This window comes from Pogona vitticeps, chromosome 2, assembly GCF_051106095.1.
Source record: "Pogona vitticeps strain Pit_001003342236 chromosome 2, PviZW2.1, whole genome shotgun sequence".
Lineage (NCBI taxonomy): Eukaryota > Metazoa > Chordata > Lepidosauria > Squamata > Agamidae > Pogona > Pogona vitticeps.
In genome coordinates this window covers 186936985-186962980 of record NC_135784.1, presented here as the reverse complement: position 1 = coordinate 186962980, position 25996 = coordinate 186936985, and positions in this window count along the sequence as shown.

Sequence of the window (25996 nt, the reverse complement as noted above, 5' to 3'; positions counted from 1 at the left end):
TTTCTGGTTGTAACTCAAAACTCCAGTAGCAATTAGAAGCAAAATTTTGCGGCCGAAGCTGGTCGTAACTCAAAATGGTCGTATGTTGGGACGTTTGTAAGTCGAAGCACCGCTGTACAATACTGGGAATGTATTAATCCCAAGTAAGTTCGAGAAAAATAAGATCCTGGCAGGTACAGCACCCCCACAAATATGAAATTGGATTTATTGTAGAGATTTCACTTATTACTAATACACATGTACAGTTACTGAGTTTGTGGATCATCATAGTAGCAAGAAATATAATTTGAGAAAATTCATCACTTGCAACCCCAACTGAGTAATATATGTCATTAGATGCCCCTATAACAACTCCATATAGGAAAAACATCCAGGGGCCAGAGAGCATCAAGGCAACATGAGGAATAAAAGATTGGGAGTGTCTTTGGTCATTTATTACCTGGGACTGAGGTTTGAAAGGTTGCTCTGATTGTTTGTCCATCACATGACACTAGTTTTGGCATGAATTTTTATTAAGAGGTTCCTGTTCTGGCTTTTATCTACACCTCTCTCCCCATGTGGTCTGTTTCCCCAAAGAATCTGAGAATCAATTATCACTGGGAGAAATGCCAGGTTAAACCCTTTCTCCCCATTAACCTAAAGAATGTAAAGGGGGCAGCTTTACCTTCATTCCCTTCACAGTGTTACTTCTTAATGTAACTGGGATAGGTACAAACTTAAAACTGTCCATCCCATGCCGTGATCTGCAGCGGCTTCACTGGAGTGAGAGGAGGCCTTTAACCTTTCCCCACATGCTAGCAATTCTCTTGATACAGCTAAGAAAGGGGTTAAACTATAGTCACCTTCATGCCTCAGCAACGTGGACAAGCAAATCTGCACATGCATGGCCATGCCAGCATGTGCATTTTTTATATACATGCGTTTGTCGCAGTTCCTCCTCTGAGTCCTGAAATAATTATACGCCTGCCTATATATATTCCATTGCCCCCCCAACCCCGGAATAAAGCGCGAGACAATAGTATGGGTTTAAATATGGGCCACACTTTATTAATCACACAATCATATACCAAGATTTTATTCTGAAGGAGGGGCCTGCTGTAGTGCGGAAACATTTAAAGAGGGTTATCATAAGGGCGAGTCCCCGGCCGCCCAGGATCCCGCGACCATAAAGGATCGCAGGGACCTGGCCGGCCGCTAACCCAAACCCCCAGACCTTTATCCCCCTTTGTTTGAGGGTTGTTAGTCTGGAGTGGCCCAGCGCATCCTTCCGCCACAGGCACTGTAATCGCACGATCCGCAGTGCCGTGCGGCAGGATGTACTGTTGGCTTACTTGAATTTACTGCGGGACCCACTGTAGATGCCTATTTTTCCGCACTACCCGCCACAGCATAGGGACTAGCCTGGCTATGTCCCATGCCCGCCACAGAGCCCTGTGAGCTCGGCAAGCAGGCCCCCCCGAATGTCCTCCAAGAATACCTCCAGACCTACATCCGACAGATGCACGCCGTCGCTCCGGAACAGTTGTAGCCTCTCGGCGTGAATCCTGTGGTGCCCTATCACAGATCCAATACCGTTGCAGACGCCTCTGCATACCTCTCTGTTGACGCCCCGCCGGGCCTTATTCACTGCAGCAGTCCTCACAGAGCCTCGCCAGGCTATCCGAGGTATAATTGTAGACCATATGATACGCATCGTCGGGTATGTTGTTTTCAATCTCTTCAGGTCGCGTAGAATGTCCAGTATTAACGCCTTGCCAGGCAGGCGGGGCAAGTCGTTGCCTCGCAAATGTATTAGCAACAGGTCAGGAGGGCAGTGACCAAATGCCGTGGCTCTGCCAAGTTGACCCCATTGCATGCCACGCAGCCCCTTCCACGTAATGGTAGCCCTTGCTCCTAGCCCCAGGTTGCTTCCCCAATGAGATGCTGCCGCATAGCGCTCTGCCCAGTATACATAGCTATGCCCGATGATCAAGATGTGCTTCCTTGTACTTGCGCTTGAGCCACCTGTAAAGACATCGGTCAGGCCCCTGCCTACACTGTTGGTAGGGCTCTAATATATCTTTTATAACAGGAAGAGGACCACCGCCCTAATCGCTTAATGTCCTGCGTGCTGTAACCCATGGCTGCCGCAGTGGATGCCGCTCCAATTCTGAATGAATGTGTGCCGAACCTGGCACCCTTAATACCAACCGCCTGTAGGGCTAAATCTGTCAGTGTCCAGAACTGGTATTTTGTTAATGGAGATTTATCAGCATGCTGGAAAAAATAACCCGGCTCGCTACCCCTGTATTCCAAGTATGTGTTAACGGCTCTAACTGGGCATATGGTCTTGTTTGAGCATAGCCCTAAAACTAACTGTCTGCCTTTTCCCCTTTGATCAGCTTTAGATCTTCTAATCAACAGCTCCACTGTTGCTCCCTGCACTTTCACATCCCCCCACTGTAGGGCCGCCCTAACCTTGTCCGCCTTACCTTGAGCCACCAATTCACTGATTCTCAGGGCACCGAAAAAGGCTATGAGAGATGCGGCATGGAATAGGCTTATTTCATACTCATCCCTGCACAATGTCCTCCATTGGGTGCACATACGTTCGAGGATGTCGGGTGAAATGGGTGCCCTAGTGTCCAATGTTCGGCCCCTCTCCTTAGACCACCCTTCTAACATTTTCCTAACTCGAAAGTCGCCAGTGGTATCCCTGTAGCCATTGCTTTTTGCCTGAAATGCTACGGCTGACAGCTTACCCTGTATAGTGGACGGTGCTAGCCCCCTCTTATACAGGTATACCATGAACTGCTGCAGGTGTTCCACCGGGACCGGCCAAGCCTGGTCCAGCTGCGCCATCCTTCTAAATTGCATGAACTCCGTACTCACTGCGGAGTAGCCCTTCCTTGTCCTCTCTGCCAGGGCCATCCCTATTGCTGTGGATGCGACGTGGCGCCAATCTGCCAGACTTCCGTTGGAAGAATGTCTGGCGCCTCCCTGGCTTCTGGGGCCAGTTCCCTGAACCGGGCGATCTGTTGGCGTGACAAGGCGTCAGCTATGCTATTGTCTACCCCGGGGACGTGCCTGGCGCGCACCACTATATTGAACTTCAGTGCCCTGAGTGTAAAGGCCCTTACCAGTTTCATAACCCGCTCGGATTGTGCTGTCTGGTTGTTTACGATGTGCACAACCGCCAGGTTATCGCACCAGAAGTGTACAACAGAGTTAGCCCACTCTTCCGCCCACAGCCATAGCGCTCCAACAATTGGGAAGAATTCCAGGAAGGTTAGATCCCTTGTAATGCCGCTCTCTTGCCATGCATGCGGCCACAGGCCAGAGCACCATTTACCCTGGCAATAGATGCCAAATCCCAATGACCCAGCGGCGTCCGAGTGCACTTGAAAATTTGCCTTCAGGTTTATCTCGGACCTCCAGAAAGAGACCCCGTTGAACGATTGGAGGAATTGGCTCCATACCTGGAGGTCCTCCCTCATGCCCCGTGTTACCCTGGTCCTGTGAGTGGGTCGCTTGAGACCCCTCATAGCTGTGCATAGACGCTTGAGGAATGCTCGGCCCGGTGCCACGACCTTGCAAGCAAAGTTCAAGTGGCCAACTATCTCCTGCAGGTCTCTAAGGGAAGCTTTCTTTTTGTGTAACAGAGCTTCAACCCGGGCCCTCAGGTCAATTAACTTGTCCTGCGGTAACCTCGATGTTTGCTGTACCGTATCAAGCTCTATACCCAGGAAGGTTAGAGACGTTGCCGGACCCTCTGTCTTATCCTCCGCCAGGGGCAACCCTAACTCTTTGGCTAACGCTTGGAAGGTGCAGAGTATGACACCGCATCTACCTGTGCCTCCCCTTCCACAGAAAAGGAAGTCATCGAGGTAATGCGCTGTTGAATTGCTTCTCACCATGCGCCTAAGTCTCCATTCAATAAAAGTGCTGAACTTCTCAAATGCGGCACATGACACTGAACATCCCATGGGCAGGGCCCTGTCCACAAAATATGCGCCACCAAACTGGAAGCCTAACAAGTTAAAATCTTGGGGGTGAACTGGCAGCAGCCTAAAGGCGGATTTAATGTCACACTTTGCCAGTTCAGCCCCCACACCACATTTCCTGATCATTTTCACCGCAGCATCGAAGGAGGTGTACCTGACTGTGCATAATTCCTGAGGAATAGCATCGTTCACCGACGCCCCCTCGGGGAAGGACAGGTGATGAATTAAACGGAATTCCCCCGGGGCCTTCTTGGGCACTATACCTAGTGGTGAAACTCTGAGGTTCGCCATAGGCGGTTTTAAGAAGGGGCCGAGGACCCTGCCCTCTTTCACTTCCTTGTCAATTTTTAGTTGCACTATATCTTCCATACCTACCACTGATCGGAGGTTCCGGGCCATGAAGGCCTTGCGTTCCCCTTTAGCCGGTATTCTAAATCCACTTTTAAAACCCTCCAATAAATACTTGGCGTCCTCGTGGTGAGGGTAGAACCTCAACCACTCCTCCAATACCTGCACTTTAATTGGGCTGGGCCCCTTTTGCATTGCTCCCACTTCCGCTGTTAGGCTTCCTAGGGCCCCCTGAGTTCCTGCTCTGCCTCTGGGCCCCCGACCTAAAACACGAGGAGTTGGCATGTTGCCCTCCGCACGTGAGACACTCGTGTCTGAACTTGCAGGGCTTCTTGTTACAGAAGCCCCTGGCGTTAAATTGAAAACAAGGCAGGCGGGGTTGAACCACCTGCCCCGCACCTGCGCGGGTAGCTGGAGGGACTAACGCTCTCCTATTGAGATGCCCGCTATCAAACCAGTCCCCAGTGTTGGGCCTAGAAGGGGCCATATGCTGCAGCCAGAGCCCTGGTTGTGGTTCATCCCACCGCAAGTTCGGTTGGATGGCACTCCTCATGCGGAAGGCCTGATCATATTGTAGCCAGGCCTGCCCTGCGAAGTCAGTGTAGGCTCTATATATAATGTCCAAATACTGGAAGAGGGCCTGCGCCCTCCACGGCTGAGCCTTTACAATAACCCCAGCATAAATTAAGAACCCAGGCAGCCAATTAGCCCAAGTTCTCTCCGGCTTTTTTCTCCGTCTCCTCTCCTTATCCTTCTCATCCTCCCCGTCTAGGTCCTTCTTTTCCACTTCCCTGTTCAGCAATTCAAATACATCTATGTACTCTCCTTTCCAAATTTTTTCCTTAGTTGCAGGGCTCAAATGGTCGCCCAGAGGCGTCGAATAGTCCCCGTAGGGTAGCGCCGCAATAGGCACAGTGTTGTAGCCCGTGTTGGGTACCGACGGGTAAGGCCAGGCACCTGAGCCCGTTGCAACCACAGGCTGAGCCTGCGCGGGAGGAGCACCGTAAGGACCGCCCCATCCCGTGAGATGCGGGGTAGCATAAGGCCAGGGGGTATTGGGTATACCGGGGCTCATCGCTATGCAGGGTGCGGTTGCTGGGTATGTTCCCGGTGTACCCGCGGGCCAGGGCCATGCCACAGGATACGTGCGGGTGACTGACCCAGTCGCACACTCACCATATGATGTCGACGGTCCGTCCGGCTCCTCATAGTGCTGTGGAGCTTCGCCGCTAACCTCCTCAATCTCCTCCTGTTCCTCCAGAGTTACCGGTGCCAGTTCCGACTCTTCCCTGGGTACCGGCCGCTGTTCGGCGGTCCTTCGCCTCTTTGCTGGGGGCGCTGCGCCATCCTGGTCCTGCCTCGCAGCAGCATCTGTGCCCTGTGTGGACTCAATGGCAGCACATCTCTGTGTTAGCTCGCAGGCCATGACCCTGAGCCTGGTTGTCCTGTGGCTTTTGGACGCCCTAGCCGATCTACGGACCCCCCGTGGTTGAGCGGGCTGCTTTCCCACTGTTTGAGCCTCCAAGGCCTCTATTTTATCCTGCAATTTTTGCCAGACCGGCCAGGATTCCTCATCGGAAGAGGAATGCGACGGTGACGCGGGGGGTACCTGCCTCCTCTGTGCCGGCTGCTTCCCTTTCTTGTTGCCAACCCCTTTACGTGGTGCCATATTGTGAGGGTACTGTGCTACGCCCGGACCGCTACTCAGATTCTTTACTGTTCCTCCTTTCTCCACTGGTGTTCCTTATTTATATAAGTGAACCAATTCACCCTTGCTTAATGCTATTTATGTGGATTGCCGCCCAGCGGGCACAATATGCCAAGGCTAAGGCACTCGCACCAATTGGCTGGCGGATAATTATTCAAGCGGTGTTGTAGCCACAAAGGACAGGGGGTTATACCCTCTGTCTACCAACCCTTAAGTCTATTGTCCTTTCCCTTTTTTTTTTTTTTTAATTAATGGGATGCGATAACTTCCCTCAATGAAATATCAGCTGAGGCTCTACTCCCTAAGCAGCCAATTAGTTCGTTTGTATATATAGGACTTTATAATACCTAGTCAATGCACAAAATTAATTGCAGATAATGTATATAATTTTAATCAAATAGCCCTCTCAATGCAGTCTTTAAGCAGCCAATTAGTTCATTTGTATATATAGGACTCTATAATACTTAATCAATGGACACAATTAATTGCAGATAATGTATATAATGTAATCAAATAGCTCTCTCAATGCAGTCTCTCCTATGCAACCATCCAATTAATTCGTGTATATATATATGTATAGTTAAAAAAGACCAATCAATGCATAAAATTAATTGCAGGTAAGGGTGTTTGTATATGAAATTTAATCGAATAGTATTCCCAATGGAGGCTTTGCTGTACTTCCAGCCAATTAATTTGCAAATTTGTAGATGTGACGTCAACTAATTAATTGTATATAGAATTAAATGTAAATTTTGTTTGTATGATATGTGGGAATTTATGCTTCACAAGTGACCGCCAATTAATTCAGCTATAGAAATAAGTTTAAAAAATTGTATAGGCAGATTAAAGTAGGGCAAGTTGAACACACAAAATTTTCCGGTAAGCAGTGTAGAATTTATGCTTAAGTGCTTAACAAGCCAATTGAAGAATATATCTGCCTGCTAGTGATCAATGCCAGGTTATTTCAGCAATTCCTGGTTGTTGCCCAATGCCATATAAATAAAGCGCAAGGGGTCCTGTTGGGTTGTTCCCCCTCCCGCTCAAGGCAGATGCCGGTACTGGTCTGCCCCCTAGACCGATGGGGATCGCCGCGTTTATCGCGCTGCGCTGCGCTGCCGTGCAAGCGTGCAGCAAGCCGGTCCTGTGCTGATCCCTGAGTGCCTCGCTAGCTGCCGAACAATAACACCACCGCAATGAATAGGCGAGTGGGCGGAGCCCGAAAATTGGCGGGAAATTCAAAATTTCAATGGCCCCTAGCGTGGGCAAGATAAGACCGGGAAAAAGAAACCCCTGCGGTAGGCGTGTAGTCAGTGGTCTTAAAGGAGCCGGTACCGCGCGATGGTAGGGAAGGGCGATTTGATCGGGCCGGGCCAAGCGACTCCCAACGGTCACCGGAGTCCCGCGGGCCCCAGCGAGTAAAGCGGGGCAAACGCCTGCGGCGACGCTGTTTAGAGGGAGAATCGCCGCCTCCGCCGCTGTTCTGAAAACCAAGGAGGCCGAAGAAAGCGCCCTGGCCCGGCGCCGGCGGGAAGAAAACTGCAGGCGAGACTCACGGAGCTGATCTACAGTAAGTGGGCCACAGCGAGGGGTGGGGTGGGGAAAAAAGAAATCGGCCGCAGTCGCTGCTGCCTATGCTCCCTCCCAGGGCAAGCCCCTTCCCCGCTTCGGGTTCCCGTTCCGCTCTGTGTACTCAGCCTGCAGGAGAAGCCGATGCTTCTCCTGATCCGCTACAGCCGCGCCGCCAAACGAGCTCCGCTCCCCGATCCTTCCAGCCGCTGCCTCACCGCCCTCCTAATCTCCAACGTAATCCAAGCAATGAAAAGTCCGCAATGAACTAGTCGCCGACCACTCTCCTTCCAGCTCGCGTGCCTGAAAAGAAGATGGCGTTCCGGAAGGGGAAGGCCCTTTAAATACCAGGGCTTTCCCCTCCCACCCGGAAGTCGCGTTGGCCCTCTCGCGCTATCCCGGGTGGAGGGCAAGGCCAGCCTCGCTGTTCGAGGTCAGGGACCCTCCAGCGGCTGGATCATTCTTGAGCAAGGTGCTAAAGCATGTGGTTGCTTCTAAAGTTCAGGAGTTCATCTATGGAACGGATTCTATAGATTCACTCATCTATTCCCATTGTTTCAGCCTCCATAACAGAATAGTTTGCAATTTTTTTGGTGCCTTTATTACCGAAGGGCCGTGGAAGTCATTTGCACAGCAGCAGCATCGGAGGTCCCGTGGGAATGAAGGACTCCACAGAACAAGGCGCTTGGGTGAATGGAGAAGACTGAGAGGAGAATGCAGAAGAGGAAACTAAAGCAGCAATTTTAGCACTTCTAAAGGAATTATAGAGGGGCACAGAGGAACTGACAGAATAAATACACCTTTTCAAGCAGCTGTATTTATTCTGTCAATCCTCTAGATTTTTTGCCACCATGATTTGCTTTTTCAAAATTGGGTAAGGTGGTGTAAAATAAAGCTTGGCATATTACTGGGGAAAGTTACGCTGGTTAGCTTACTGCTCTAAGTATCTGGCTGTGGAGCCATTGGTTGAGGGTTTGATTCCCCCCTCTGTGCCTTTTGGACCCAATGATCCACAGGTTCCCTTCCAGCTCTGCAGTTATAAGATAATTCAAATTTTCTTGAATTTATTTAATTATAAATGCATTTATTTCACTTAAGTTCTGCTTTTCTCCCAATTGCAGGGCTGCAAATCTGCTAACCAAAAGGGTTTTTTAAAAAAGAGTTACGATATCAAAATGAGATTAAATCTCCTTACTTCATCCTAAATTAAATTAAGTCAAAATGATTAAAAACATTTTAGATGAGAAAGGAGAATTTCTTATTCAATTACTAAAAGAGAAAGGTCTTTGCTTGATGTTGGAAGGGCAACAGGGGTGGGAGGCAGCTTAGGAAAGGAATTCCACAGCCTGTGAGCAGCTACCCCCCAAAACAAACAAACAAAAACCCTCTCTCCAGTCTTCACACATATGGAGACATGTCTTCCTTCTCAGAGGCTAGTTTAAACTTATGATCAGTTCAACTAGAGTTTTAGCACCACTGAGGACCCCCCACCTTTTTTTTAAGAATTAAGCACGAAGTGTCTTTTGTTTGGCCTGTTGGGGATGAATGTAGAAAATAAATTAATTTGCAAGCAACCCCTGCATTGGTTTTTAGAAAGATGGCAAAGAGATATATTTTCTTTGGCATTTAGTGGGAAATTTTATGATGTTCTAAATCACTGACATCATAAATCTACATGAGGTGGAAGAACCAGCTCATCTGTGAAGATGTTTTAGCAGATTTAAAAACTGGTGCAACTTGTTTACCCTCTCAGTTCTTAAGTTTTGATAGGACCCCTGTTCCAGTCTTAATTATACACCAACTGCTTGATATTTAGATGAAATTGACAAAATAAGGATGATCGAAATATAATGATAGATAATTTTAGGTAAGTTAAGGTCCTAATTTTATTAACAAAAACAAAAACATAGTATATTGCACTCTACACCGGAGTGCATTCCAATAAAACCATTACAACATAGAAGACATGCAGAAAGCATATTTAATAGGAAACACGCCCTCTCCAATTGCTCATATAGCTCAATATATTAATATTAATTGTATTATAAATATAATATGTACATCAATAAAACCCTTTGGAATAAGCAGCTATTAAAGAAGCAGCCATTCGAGAAGAGTTAAACTAGCTACCAACAAAATCAATTAGTTGAAATCAAGATACATCAGTTGCTGTCCTTCCTCTACACCTGACTCCAAGTTGAACAGATGAATTTTCTAAATCTTCTCTAAATTTGTCCTACTCTGATTCCATACAAAGGTCCAGGGGGACAGAGTTCCACAGCTTTAGATCCAAATGGGAGAATCCCCAAAGTCCAACAGATCACCTGGTGTTTGGATGTTCGAGTCATTTCAGAGGGAAGAGACTTTATACAGGTTTCCCAAGTTTTTTTCCAAAGTCTGATGAGACTTCCTATAAGATGTCACTCAAGATTTTTATGACAAAAAAAAACTAGCACAAAAGGGCAACATTTCACTCCATGTGGACGGACTGCCTTCAATCTAGCAGAGACTTAATTACAGATGTGGACTCTTGAGCTCAACTGCCTTTCTCTTTATGAGCCTGCCCACCTCTTAAGCTCACCAGTGGAGGCCTTTCTCTCCATCTCATCACCTTCACAGGTGTGTTTGGTGGGAGAAGGCCTTCTCTATCACTGCTCCCAGACTCTGGACCTCTCACTCACAGGAAGCCAGGCTGGTTCCACCTTTGCTGTCCTACTACAAGCACATAAAAGTCCTTTCTCTTTAGGCAGGTTTTCCCTTAATGAGTAGTTGTCCGAGAGGGTGTTGTTGTTGTTGTTGTTGTTGTCTTTAAGTATATTATTGTGCCTTGTATCTATTTTATCTATCATTTCTAATATCATGTTTCTTTGATTCTTTTCAATATTTGTCTACTTCCTGTTTTTAGCTTATAAATATAGTCTTTTTTAATAATGTCAGCTGCTTTGAGTCCTTTTTAAGGAGAAAGATTGGATAAAATATTTTGAAGGAAGGAATATTGATTTTGAATCAAGAGAGAAGCTATCCAGGAGGTAATACTGGGATCCACATGGGATGGAATAGCCTCACATTGGCACCACGTGCATCTTTTCACAGGAGTTCAAGGCAACAGAAAGAGGTTTTGATCGTGTCCCTCCCCAATACAGGTCATTTATTTGACCATTGTCAGGAGATTCATGTGACAGCCAATGGTTTTCGCATGTTCCTTTCTGAGGAAAAGAGATAGAGGTTCCATGCACTCCACAAAATCCCTTCAAATCAGCTACTCCAGCAGCAGCTATGAGACCCAGCCCTTGAAAGGGCTTAGTGAGCACATATTCTCACAGTGAGAAAATCCCACTATCACCTACAACAGGAAGAGTTTTGAGATCTCTTAAATGGGGTATAAAATGCTGATTTATTTTCCCAGCAGGGTTCTTGGAGCCTCTGTCCTCCTCTCTTCAGAAAGTGTGTGGACGCCCAAGAACGATCAGTTCCCACGTTGTTCACAAAGCATGTCGGGACTAGCTACATTGAAGGTGGACAGGATACTGTCAAAACCTTCTCCTGTTGGTTTACAACACTTTGAGAAGGTACATAAATTTGTGGGGCCAGGCCAGGGCGGTGGTGTACAATTATTTCCATACACGCAGTGGTTTAAATTCACTTCCGAGAGATATACAGCAATATCAGGTGCTCTTAGAGGGATCACGTGATTCATTTCCCCCCAAATTCTGCCTTTTGGGTGGGGCTTTTAGCTTCAGGCAACACTGCAGGGTCATAAGCTGTTTGTCAGTTGGGAAGTGGAGCCATTTAACAGGAGCTACATGATTCACAGAATGTGAACATGAATGGGCTAACCTGTGAAATAGCCATTTGTAGAAAGAAACAAAAACATTGACTCTTTCTGCGAAGAAGAAAATGCATGTTGTATTTATTTGTACCCTGCTTCCTTTCTTATTGGAACAGGCACAAACAGGGTCAAGATGGGACAGACGTGGCTGTGCAGATTTATGGTAAGAAGTTAAGAAGAGAGCTGCTTCCAATATCCCCATTGAGAACCACATAGTCAGGAAGAAAGTGGCAAAATGAAAAAGGCTGGAGGAGCAGGAAGTTTTATGTGGACAGTCTAAGGAAGTGGCAATGCGTTATCTGGAATGTGCTTGCAAAAGCAGTGGGCTAGAGACCGGGGGGGGGGGGGGCACTTGGAAATATTTGGAGCCTGTTCCAGGCTAAATTTTGAATAAGAACTGGTCTTGCTGCTCTGTTGTTCAGAGAAGCTCTCCTGAGTTTGGGGAAACTGCCATAAGCTTGTGTGTTTCATTTGGAAGTCATAGTCAAAATACATGACCTCAAGCTTTTATCCAAACTCCAGCAATCTCCAAACTTCTCCCCAAAGCATTGAATTCAGTGCCAGGAGAAAGATAACAGTGAATTGTTTAAGTAGAGGGAAAGGGAAGAAGGGAAGAAATTAATCATTTAAATAAAATTTTAATTGAGTTAAATAATTAGAAGAAAGTTTACCTGACTAATTAATAAACAATTTCAATAATTGTTTATTATGTGGTGGGTTTATCTTTGACCCCGTTGTCATGGTCGGACCATTTCCTGGTAAAGTTTAGACTCTCTGCCACTACTACCCTCTGCAGGGGTGGGGGATCAATTAAAATTTTATTTATTTATTTATTTATTTATTTATTTATTTATTTATTTATTTATTTGTTTGTTTGTTTGTTTGTTTGTTTGTTTGTTTGTTTGTTTGTTTGTTTGTTTGTTTGTTTAATTTATATGCCGCCCACACTACCCAAAGGTCTCTGGGCGGCTTACAGCATTTAAAATACAATAAAGATATGTAACAATTAAAATACAATTAATATATACGTATATAAAATTGCCATTGGACCCACAGCTAATATTATTTCATTTAAAAGCCTTCTGGAACAGGAAAATTTTGACCTGGCGCCGAAATGTCATCAGCATCGGCACCAGACGAATCTCAGTCGGGAGGGCATTTCATAGTCTGGGGCAGCTGCTGAAAAGGCCCTTTGTCTACAAGCCGTCCCTCTTACCTCCTTGAGGGACGGCTCTTTCAAAATGATCCACTCCTGGAGATGTATGGATCCTGAAGTATTCCTGAATGCTCTAGGGGAGTTTCCAGCTGGTATGGTTGGCGCTCCTGTCAAAGCCCAGGTCATTTTGTGGTACAAGAAGATGGCCTGGGCAGTTGACACGATTGCACCTAGGTGCCCTCTTCCTGCCCGCAGAGCCTATATGGCTCCATGGTACACAGAAGAGCTTCTGGCTATGAAACGGTTGGGGAGACGGCTTGAGTGCAGATGGAGGAAATATAGCTGCAACTATGACCAAACACAGCTTAGAGCCCATTATCGGGCCTACTCTGTGGCGATACGGAATCTTATAAGGAAATATCACCATATTGTTCAAGGGTTTGTGGCCAAAGGGAAACACAGTTCACACAGTTCACACAGTGCATCTGGCACTTCGCACCTTTCTGAAAAGACTTGCAGACTTAACATATTGAGAAGACAAGGAAGAAAGGGGCACACTTGGTGGCCATTTGCTTGGTTTGCAACTTGATTCAAGGAAGAAATTGATTTCCCAATGTAGACAGTTAAAAATTCTGGAAAAGTTGTTTTTGTGTGTCACAGTTCAGAATCATCATCTTCCTCTTACCACCCACCACCCACCCCAGCTCTCCTTTCCAGCTAAGATCTCACCCCTCCTTCCCTGCAATCTCTGATCCTGTCAGGGTTTTCAGCTTCATGCAGTCCTCTTGTGGTGTTACTCCTTTGTGCACTTCTACTTTGGTTCCTGTACTCCCTTTTATTTATTTATTTATTTATTTATTTATTTATTTATTTATTTATTTATTTATTTATTTATTATTGTAGAACAGGAGGATAAACAAAGATATCTGTGAAGATACTCAGTCATCCAAGACTGAAGGAGCTACTTGGATGAGTAGCAAAACGTATCAACCTAATTAGAAAGAAATCCAGTTGCCGCAACTCAACTTCCAGATAAACAAAGATGCTTTAAAAATGGGACACTGCACAAAAATCCTGTGTGACAAAGAGAAAACGTAGTCTTAAATGTCACCCCAGAGCATCACAATCTTTAATGCATAGGCAGGATTTTTGTGTTGCTATATGCGTGTGCATATCTGTGTGAGAGAGGTTACTTAGAATACGCTTTCAGTCCCACCTTCAGTTTAAAGTAGAGGTGCAATCCGAGAAAAAAGTTACCACTTGAATGTGCTGGGAAAAAAGATATTCATATATAAAGCACCTGATTTAGAAAGCAATGTATGTATGTGAGTGAATTCAACTACATACCCAGATTGTTTAGTGAGTCACGTTGGCCAGCCTGTATACATTAAATTTAAAATGTTGCATGTATTTGTGTCTGCAGATATCATTTTCGTGAAGAAGAAAAGGAGAGCAGGACCAGCTATGAGTGGCCTGGTCAGTTTCTCAATAACACAAATGCCTATGTCCCAAAGTCAGTTTATCACCTGGTATATCTGGCTTTTCTCCTTGCATAAATCTCAAGTAGCGGCTCATATTTCATAAGTAGGAAGTCTACTCAATGTCACTCCCCTGGAAGAATGACATTATTATATGAGAATCAGATAAGCGGAGAAGAAAGGAAGAAGTGATATTCCATCCAGGGGGAAATACTTCATCCGTGCCTCTCGAAATACACTCCTTGTATATTTGAGGTCCCCCCAACGATTTTCACGGAGATGTGGCTCCTCTTCCTCTGTGGCTTTGCTCCCATCCTTCAATTAGCCAGCCTAGAAAACGCCGTTCCGTAAGTTGTTGTATGGATGGAAGTCTTATAATAATGGGGAGAAATAAAGAGAATATGACTGGGAGGGAAAAGCTGGCCATTGTGAAATCCAAGATGGTGACCTACAACAATCATGGAAGAAGAATTGTTGGTTTGATGGGGATGGAAAGGAGAAAATCATCATGGAGAAGTTCAGATAAAATTGTGAACCAAAGGTTAAGAATACAAAATGATTGGAGCAGGCAATTTGATTTGAAGACAGAAGGGGATGGAAAGTAGAGAAGATAGATTGAGCATGGGCAGGTAATATTGATAAAATATTGATTTCAAGACTAGTTGAAGCATAGAAATATTCTAGACATTAAACACTGAAGAATATCAGACATTAAATAAAATGGACATTCTCTGAAAATAACACTTTTCTCTCTGACCCATGAGGTCCTTAGATGCATGCTTTCAGAAAACAGCTAAATAAATGCTCTCTACCTCCCAAGGTAATTGGTTCCATTGTCATACTGCTCTAACAGTTAAGAAGTTTTTCCTGATATTCCACCTAAATCTGACTTTCTGTAGCTTGAGCCTATTATTATGTGTCCTGCGCTCTGAAAGTATTTGAAAAGTGCTACCATCTCCCTTTTTCTCAAGGCTAAATATGCCCAGTTCTTTGAGTCTTTCTGCATAGGGCTTGGTTTCCAGTCCCTGATCATCCTTGTTGCTCTCCTCTGATCTTGCTCCAGTTTCTTAGCAACCTTCTTAATGTGTCGTGTCCAGAACTGGGCACAGTACTTTAGATGAAGCCTAAACAGTGCCAAATAGAGAGTGGGATAGTACTTCACAGGATTCGGAGACTACTGTTAATACAGCCTAAAATAACATTTGCCTTTTCTACACCCACACTGCACTGTTGGATCATGTACAGCTTTTAATCTGCAACAATTCCAAGAGCCTTCTCACTCATAATATTACTAAACCAAGTATCCCCCATCTTGTAGCTGTGCATTTCGTTTTTTTTTATGCCCTAGGAGTAGAAGTTTGCACTTATCCCTGCTAAATTTCATTGTTTTCATCCCAGCGTTTAAGCCTATCAAGAACTTTTTGAATGTTTTCCCCTGTTTTCCAAGGTAATAGCTATTCTACTCAATTTCGTATGATCTGCAAATTTGAGAAGTATTCCATTCACTCTTTCATCCAAGTCATTCATCAAAATGTTGAAGAGCACCGGGCCCAGGAGTGAGCCTTGGGGTACCCCGCTTGTTACCTTCTCCCAGTTGGAGAAGGAACAAATGAGAAACATTCTTCGAATACGCCCCTGTAACCAACTATTTTAAAAATCATCACACAATACAGGAGCTTTCAGGGATCAAAATGCCTTCATCATTCTGAAGATCGTGGCAAAATGGATTTTGCCAGGAAAGTTACTCTTAGATGTGAGTCACGAGAGGTGCATGAAGTAGCATGGTTGCTGTTTTAAGATTACAGCTGAGGCAGCTGTGGACTGGGATATATCACACCTTACAAACAAAGAGACAGAGGCCATAAGCTCCACGCACCTCCCTGTTTGGTCTTTCTTTGAAACAGACATGTCTCAGCTTGGCCAGAAAGGATGTGTGAGAGTTTTTGTGTTATTGACTATGTGTTCTATTTTAATTAATTTAATTTAATTTATGGGTGGCTGTGTTTTTGTCATGTGGTAAATCACCCAGAATAGTGCAAAGCATTGTTTGAGGTTTGACGGTGTTTCCTCACCCTCCTGTATTGATTTTATGGGTACTTGAACATTGTTCCTGGGAGTATTTTATGGCTGGCTGCATCCATCCCGTCTAGCTGAATAGGTCTGCTGAATTTTTTTTGGGGGGTGGTGGTGGCCTACTCAGAAGTTGCTATTCCAGGCTGATTTTCACAATATTAATTTTCTGCCTGGAACAGGTGCTGTGATGCTAGGGCATTTTTGTAATCTGCTTCCATCAATCCCATCTAGCTAAATGGGTCCTGATTAATTTGGTTGAGATAGCCTATTCATCATTCTGGGATGTTTTCGGGAAAATCAATTTTTTTACTGCCTGGAATAGGTACCAGAATGTTGTTTCTGCAGATTATTTGTGGCTTGTTCCATTCATCCCACCTAGCCATATTTGTGTTATGAATTTGGTTGGGTCATCCTGTTTAGAAGTTGCTGTTCTGGGCTGTTCTGTTCTGTTCTGATGGTTTGGGGGTAATAAAGGTTAATAAAAGAGCAATATTAATTAGGTTTATGGTCTAAAAGCTTATTTGGATGTTTTTCTAGCACATTCCGCTGTTCCGTTCCCTTCTGTTCTGTTGACGTTTATGCCTAGTCCACATAGAACATGCAGAGTAACAATGTTAACACAGGAATAGGACTATGAAGCTGTTAATTAATGGATTTTAGCTAAAATGATTGCTGACTGGATAGTTTGATGAGTTAAGTATCTGGCTGGCTAGATAATAATGTACATCTGGTTGTGGAGCCGGAGACTGGGATTTCAGTTCCCCATTGGGCATCTCAGAAGAGCCAGCCTGTGTGGCCTTGGGCGAGCTGCACAATACCAGAATGAAGAAAGGAAAGGTAAATCACTTCTGAGTACTCTCTAAAAAGGATTGCTGTAAGTCAGAATTGACTTGATGGCACACAATTCAATTCAATTAGCTGAAATGATAAGCTAAGTAGTCAGCTGTTACAGAAATAAAGTTTTTTTCATGGACAGAGGTTGCCTCTCAAGGAGGCTACTACCCAAAAGTTACTTATAAAAAGCTGGATTATTAATATACCTATTATGCTAAGAAGCCATGTGTCTATGCTCCCCAGATTCTGCCATCCTCCTCTAGAGTAAAGATGGGTTCATAATGAACCCCAAAGCAACAACAACAACAAACCCACCATTGGACCATTTCATGGTTCATTTTGAGATGCTTTGGGGAAAAGCACCTGCCTAGAACGAAATTAAACACTGAACCGTTATTGCCATTGGCAATTCACACAGTTTGTTTTCGGGGCGCATCATCCAAACAGCCTGGTGCCATGCAATCAGTTCCCTAGGCAACAGTGGGATGGACATAGAAAAAACTTTGTGTATGCTTGCTTGTCAGGTCTGGCAGCCAACTACAATGCTCCAAATCTGCTCTCTGGGAGTAGCTGGTTATAGGAGCCACACCCTGGAGACCACAGCTGGTGGTTTCACTGTTGCAGCTATTTGCATGAGAATGTGTAGAATAGTATTAGGATGTGATGGTTACCTATTTACTAATATGTCACTAATTTAAGAACATGTACCTGTATGACAAATACAAAATGTCTAAGCACCATGAGTTTAATAAAAGACACAAGTGATTATTTACTATTTACTGTTGCTGGCACAAACACACATAAGGGAGAATATGAAATTTTACTCTGCAAAGTGTTTTAGTCAGTACATTTCAAGCTGCCATGTGCAGACTTTGCAAATCAGAGGTTATATATTAGTTATTATAGACAAAAGCCAAGAACCTGAAGACCTAATCAGCACAGATTCATTATAAGACACATGGTTGGGATCTGGGTTCTGTAAGCAACACATCTATGAGGGATTAGAGACAAAATCCTAGTGCAGTGGTCAGGAAACAGGGGTAAATTACCCCAAATGGGGTAAAAATGAAAATCCTGGGGGTAATGAGGACGGTCACGGCAGGCATGTTATCCCCAGGGATTTTATTTCTGATGATGCTGTGTGTAGGCGGGCATTCTGTCACGGGGAGAGCAATCCCCGGTGAGGAACTGCACAGGGCACCCGCCTGCCCTCCTTGCCTCCAAGGTGGGCAGGGGAGGGCAGTGTACCAGGCCAGCTGGACTCTTTGCCTGGTGGAGCCCTAGCCGGGGCTCTCCTTCCTGCCCATGCCCACCCACCCTGGTAGCAGGTCCCGGGTGAGCGCAGGGGGTGGCTGCGGACAGCGAGAGCCAGTGGGGGTAATGTCAACGTATATACATTTTTTGGGAGGTAAAAGGTAAAAAAGTTCCCTGACCCCTGTCCTAGTGGATACATTTTCTACCTCCAAAATATACTGGCCCTGAAAATGGGAATAAAGGATAGAAAATGAATCACTGTTACCGTATTTTTGTAGTTTGAGTTGAGGGGTAAGCTCGTTCTTGAAGGCTACCAGAAACTATGTGTGTTTCTAATGAAGGGGGCACCCCAAAACCACACTTCATGAAAACTACACTAACAAAAAGTAAAAAATACTGTACATTACTTTGCTGTTTAGCACACAACACAGATAAGTTATTTAACAATGTTCTCTCATAGTAAAATGAATTTGAATCTATGGAGTGAAATCTATGGTCTGTTTTGCCTCTGTCCAGTTTTGTCTTGCTTTTTAGGTTAGTTGCTTACTGCTTAACTAGAACTGTGTTAAATGTGTATATTCATATTTTTTGCATTGTTTTGGTGCTTTAGGTAACCAAGTATAATTACTTGGCTGTCAGCCATATCGTGATTAGTGGAAAAGCCAACAGATGTGACCTCTGCTGCAGAAAATGCTGATATGATTGTTTTGCCGTGATACAGGATATAATACTATTTTTCTATGGGCTGGTTGAAATAATGTTAGACAATTTAACAGATGAAATGTGAAAAAAAGGCTACACAAAAGAGGAAATGAGGACTAAAACATACTTTTGCATACCTATTTTTCAGAAAACACAAATAATTCGTGTTTCAAAGGTTCTCTTTGGTAACAAAAAAACCCATGAATTACATGAGCGCTCCCCCCACCCCAGTTCAGGTCTTTTGCTTAAATACAAAAGGTCCATCTCTAATTGTTTTGGCTTTCTGGACATTTCCACAGGTTTGTGGAATCATATACAAAGCCTTTGACGTGCAATGGCCTAGACTGCTCACAAATCATCGTTTTCTTTCCACAAATGTATATTTTTATTTCTCTTATTTGTCTGACTCGCTTTCTCTCTTTCTCCGCATTCAGGAAAAACACACCGGGCCTTCCAGTCCATCTGAGCTATCCATCCAGTGGGAAGCTATGTATAGACCTAGGTAACTTTCAGAAAAGTGTTGTGCTGAACATCACCTTCGAGACTAAAACTGACACCCATGTTCTCTTGGACAAATTCATCTGGCATAAGGAACAGTTCAACTGCCTCATCTTCCCAATGAGTGTCTGCGTGTCAATGCTTGACCTGTTTTAAATGCAAAGATAAAATCGATTCTCTGATTTGGACAACTTCCTGCCCTGTCATCCACCATGCTGCAGTGATGAAACCTCTGATACAGAGCGGATGTAATGTTGCTGTAATTCCAGACTGTTGCTTGTTTTAAGAACTCAGGCAAGGTTAGACAATGACGCAACAAATGCAATGTTGCTGCAAATTGGACTGTATACGGCTTTTCACTTCAGCTCTTGTTTTATTACAACAGAATCCAGAATACCAGAAAATCCCAAGAAGCTTCAATTGAGCAACATATAACTGGACAGCAAGAACCTAGAATGCTATAACATTTTGAGAAATTAAAATGTCTTATCTACCAACTGCGACCTTCTTGCCATATTCATATTCACATTAAAATCTATCATTAAAGTTTCTTGGTGTCTACTCTGCATTAAAGATTTTGGTGTGAATTAAAAACAAATTACAGAAATGTTAGTGGTTGCAATGGAAGGCCTCACATGCTTAAAAAGTATATAGAACTGAACATTAAGAAACCTTTCTTTTCTGTGCCTTTCAACATTCTGAGTCTTGAGTCTGTTTTTCTGAAGGGTCCTTTACCCCTTCGCAGAAAGTTTATCTATACTGTGAAGCATTTGTTAGTTTTCTTCTTTTGTGGCTGTTTCAGAATATGTTTTATCAAGACAATCTTGACATGCATCATTTATAGTGACATTAGAATATGCCAGTTAATACAATTCAAGAGTGTATGCACTTGTTTATAGAAGCAAGAATGAAATGATGTAAGTAAAAATGTTTCCTTTTACATCTTTTGCCAACATCTGTGAAATTGATTATTACTGAAATATTATGATAGGGTATAACCAGCAGTGAACCATTTTTTAATATGACTTTCCTTTGTTAGGCAGGAACCTATTAAAAACTTAGGGAAGACCACAGTTTGGTCTAGTGAGGTATACCCTGTTTCCCTGAAAATAAGACCTACCCTGAAAATAAGCCCTAGTACGATTTTTCAGGATGCTCGTAATATAAGCCTTACCCCAAAAATAAGCCCAAGTTAAGTGAAACCCCTCCCTCCACCCTTGTGCAGCAAGCAGAAGACGACATGACTTTATTTGCATAAATGTAGATTGTTGTACATGAAAAAAAAATCCCCTGAAAATAATCCCTAATGCATTTTTGGAGCAAAAATTAATATAAGACCCTGTCTTATTTTTGAGGAAACACGGTACATGTAGAAATGTTTAAATCAATTTCCCAGACTAATTTAATTCCTCAAGCCATTCTTATGATCGGTCCATTAACCGATGCATTTGTATGAATTTAACTTTTGATTTTACTAGTCTGGAAAAACACACAATTCTTCTTACAGATCTGGGTGGACCTTTGCATGAATGTCTATTTTTGTGAAGCAAAATAGATAGGGGCTAAAAGTGGAGTTACTTAGGTCCCTAGAACTGTATTAATAATTATTATTATATCCCATCAAGAAAATACTGACCTTTGGCAACTCTTTCCAGGGTTTTTAAATTACAGATATGGTTTCTCATTCCCTTCTTCTAAGGGCATTGTAGAATTATGCAACTTATCCAAGACTACACAGAATGTCTATTGTCCGTATAAGCACAGCAGGCAATCAAACTATCAACCTGAGCCAGAGTCCCAAGTATACAGAGCTGTCATAGTTAATAAACAGTTTTTTAAAAGCATATTTAGCCAATTGATGCTCTTTAATTTGCATAAAATACTTGACACAGAAATCCTGTGGCTAAAATCCTGTAACTTAGCATTACAAATGGCAACTAGAGTAGACTCATTGAATCATTGGGGGATCTGATGAGTCAAAGACTCCATAGATTCCACTAATTCAAGTTTGCCTACTCTAGTTCAGACTTCCTACGTTAAGAAAATTTCAGCTACTATGTGCTAGGTGGTTGAATTGCTACAGGTCAAAAGTATCAAAGTTAAGAAAGAAGATTAAAATATACTGTTTACAAGATGCTTGGCTTCTTCCACTTTGTTATGAAATGGCCCAATAAAGGATTCCACTTTGTAAGTAAAATACATTCTGTTGCATAGTCATTGAATAAATACTTCTTAATAAGAACATGAACACTCCCACATTTAATGTGATGTGTTTGTTCACCAGCCAAGAAGTTTGCAGTTACCCATCTGCTATCTCCTGAGAAACAGAGTACCCTTTCCTTTAAAAGGGAGCACAATGCCTCTGAACAAGTATGTAAGCAAAATACACATGCTCTTTGGAAGTCAATACTTCTCACTGAGAAGGCCCTCTCACATTTACTTTACAGTGTAAATGTGAAGACAAGACATGATGGTGGTGGTGGTGGAACTACATGGTACTTTGTATTTCCTTGTTATCTCCCTCTGCACAACCTTTGATTCTGAGGGAGTCCAACCCAGCACACAACTACTGGTCTACATCTGCGCTGGCATCATTGCTTTTAGGCACTCCCACATTGAATTCCTAGAACTTCATTGGCCAGTACAATTCAAAGACCACCTTTTATCCTCTTTCCTTCACAACGGACCCCAACACTATCAAAGAGCTATGTAAGTACCGTAAAATACATTTCTTCTGATGTGAAGGCAGCCAGAACAGCTTCGTACTGGACAATTACGTAAGTAAACACACACATGGTGTTCTGTAGTGCTTTTCACAAACTTACTCTCACATTTACTTCATCATGTTCATTCATTGAAATTAAAATGAGCTGTCAGGTGGAGAGAGAAAATCTTTGGAAGTTTTCTAAAAATAATCAAATTGATTTTTGTAGCTTTAAATTTCCTATAGCTTTCTGTACCTATGCCTCTGTTATAGGTAACTCCAATAATATTATATATTTATTTGTAATTACTTGTATTGGACTGTTATTTAAATATATAAAATAATAGAGTTTATTGCAGTCATATGGCCCATATGGAAATCAAAGCCAATCAGTACAAAAGAGAGAGAAATGAAAGAAAAAGAAAAACAAGGAGCACATACAATATTCAAACATCTGTGAGTAACACAGCCCTTCTACGAATTGCAGCCAAGAAGAAGTTAACAATCTGAGCTGTTATCTGAAAGTTCTGGTAAAAGCCTTGAAATTTATGCAGCAGGGGATAGACCAGTTCACTCCTAATTTGTTTGTAAAGAGTACAGAAAGGATATGTGACAAAAAGTCAGGGACCCCAACCCTACAAGGGCATTGACTTCCTTGGAATGGGGTTCCATGAAATCTGCTGTGGAGTTGACCTGAGAGTATAACATTAACTTTAGCAAGCATGAATGCTCCACACACCTGGGGTGTTCAAAGCATAGTTAAACAACCCACCGGTGACCTCTATGATGGGAGGATACCCCTTGCCAAAGAGGAACAGGTTCTATTTGTTAAGGAGAACAGTTCTTGTTTCTTGATATTGTGAAGTCTCTGAGTTGAATGCATTAGAATAGAATCAAGGGGCTTACCCAAGGAGCTGATTTTATGTTGAATCAGAGATAGTCATTTGCTGGTGTAGGAATCAGTTAGCATATGGTACACATAACCAAGGTGCTCATCTAAGAAGTGTAGCTGCAACCGGCATTTTAAAGTCTGGAGCCATGTTATGGACCCATGTGGCCAACTTTAGCTTCTAAGTATAGGGCAGCATGTCCTACCCAGTTAGGAACATCCAGGATATGGTGCAAAAAGTTGGATTCTACTTTCTCTACCTCATAATTATGCATACTAATCCAAAAGAGTATGCCATAAAGTAGTTGGACCCTCATTTTTGTTTTAGAAACACCAATAGCAGAGGGGACATGGCATCCACCATTAAAAGTGAGCAACGGCTGTCATACTGCCTTTAGCCATGTTAAGGGCATATTTATGGTGGGCAGTACAGCTAGAATTATACTTAAAAGTTTAGCCCCAAGTTCCGTACTCTTTAACCATTGGAAGGGTGTTGTTCTGTAGTGCCCAGTAGAATTTTTTTTCAAGCGTTAGGGAGCACCAGAATATTAGATTTTTGAGTACTAATGGACAGGAGGTAAGCCTCACAGTAAGCTTACAAAGGCTGTTGAGAGCCAGTTTAGGTCCAGCTGAGTTAAGGATAAAGATACAGCGTCATCTGCGTATAATAATAGTGGGATTCACTAGCAGCAAAGTTTGGGGAAATTACCTTTGGCTGACCTCAGGTAGGAGCCCAAGTCATTTATAAACAGGTTAAAGAGACAGAGGGCCAGGATACAGCCCTGTTTAGCCCTTCTATTACTCAGGATCTCATCTGAAAATTCTCCTGCAGGGCCACAGCAGATCTGACAGTTGGTGTGGAAATATAGCTTTCGAATGAGAAACAGCAGTCTCATCTATCGAAGTTCTATCTAATTTGTCTCACAGCAGTTTTCTGTGGATTGAGTCAAAAGCTGCTTTCAGATCAAAGAAGGCAGAAAACAATTTTCTCTCATCTGTAATTCTCAGCCAAGTGACCTAAGATAATACAGTGGTCGATTTTATTTAAAAAGTCCAGAACTGTTTGAGCTAACATTCTAACTTGTAAAGCTCTGTGTAGAGCAGCATCTTATTTGTTGTTTCTGTTTCTCCTTTGATTAAGTTTATTTGCTAACAATTTGGAAATTTTGGTCACCACCAGCTTAATAGCACACATTTTAAATAAGAGCATACGTATTTGGGTTGTGTCTAAGACAAGTACAGTTAGTTATGCTTTTTCTGCTACTAGTTCCGTCTCCAGCTTTTCGCCCCCTGAGCTTTTGGACTGTGTTGTGAGCTCCGCTCAAAAGTAAGCCTGATTGAGTTCAATGGGACTTATTCCCAAGTAATTAGATATAAGATTTCAACGTTAACCAAACAAGATCACTGGTTATCTTAATACTGGCCACTTGTCATCGTTTAGTCATTTAGTCATGTCCGACTCTTCGTGATCCCATGGACCAGAGCACGCCAGGTCCTCCTATCTTCCACTGCCTCCCGGAGTTGTGTCAAATTCATGTTGGTTGCTTCAATGACATCGTCCAACCATCTCATCCTCTGTCGTCCCCTTCTCCTCTTGCCTTCACACTTTCCCAACATCAGGGTCTTTTCCAAGGAGTCTTCTCATGAGATGGCCAAAATACTGGAGCCTCAGCTTCAGGATCTGTCCTTCCATTGAGCACTCAGGGTTGATTTCCTTTAGAATGGATAGGTTTGTTCTCCTTGTAGTCCAGGGGACTCTCAAGAGCCTCCTCCAGCACCACAATTCAAAGGCATCAATTCTTCGGCGTTCCCAAGTAATTAGATTTAAGATTTCAACGTTAACCAAACAGGATCACTGGTTATCTTAATACTAGCCACTAGAGGGCAGCAATTGACTTTACATTTCCCTCATTAAACCTATAGCGAGTCAGTCTTAATATTTAATTTTTTAAAATTCAGTTTAAAAATATTTATAACCAGAATGATTAACGTGCGCAATTTGAGATCCTTTTAGACTGCAATGCTAGCCAGCTCTAGGCATTGGTCATGGTTATTGTACTCCATCAGTATATAGAGTCACTAGTTGTCCATTCCCAATGAAGTGGAACTGAGATAATATCAGTTTGAAAAGAGACTTGTAATTAAATGTATTAATTTAGTACATTCCATAAGTATTAATTTAATGTTTTAATACATTAAATGGATCTAGTTTTCATGGGACTAACCTTACCTTTGGTTTTTAATACAACTTGGCATGATTACCAGACATACCCTTAAATAAAGATAAAATAAAGAGTTTTGTTACACACTCTAGAATGCAGTGCAGAAAAATACAGCTTCATCTCTCTGTGTAAGGTATGGGAACTTTTCTGATGTAGAACAGGTTGCTCAGATAGCAAGGTAATCCATTCAGTTATCATCTGAGTCTTCCTTCCTTTCTCTTAATTGAGGCTCCTGTCTCTATGGCCCGAATATTTAAAAACTGTGATTGTATTATCAGTTTCTTTTCCAGGGTAGCTATACCCTAACTCCTTCAACCATCTCATTAGTTTTGGTTTCCAAACTTTTACTATCTTCGTTGCCCTCCTCTGGATTCATCACAGCTTCTCAATATCCTTCTTAAACTTATGGTGCCTGGAGCTAGACACAGTATTCCAGATGAGGTCAGATTAAAATACAGTAATGCTATTATTTCCACTATATGGTATTCTTGTGTTACCAAAGTTTATTATTTCCACTATATGGTATTCTTCTGTTACCAGTTTTTTTCTGTTATTAAAATTTAGTATTAACTTAGTTAAATTCAGTTCACGGTTCTTTGTTGCAACACATTGTTAACTCAAGTTTAGCTCATGGTCTACTAAGACTACTTCTTAAAGGAGCACTCCAGATTTTCACTTCAATCACCTTATTTCTTACTGGCATCACCAGTGATGTTGGGGTGTTAGGTTTCTGGGAATTTCCCTTCTGCCCA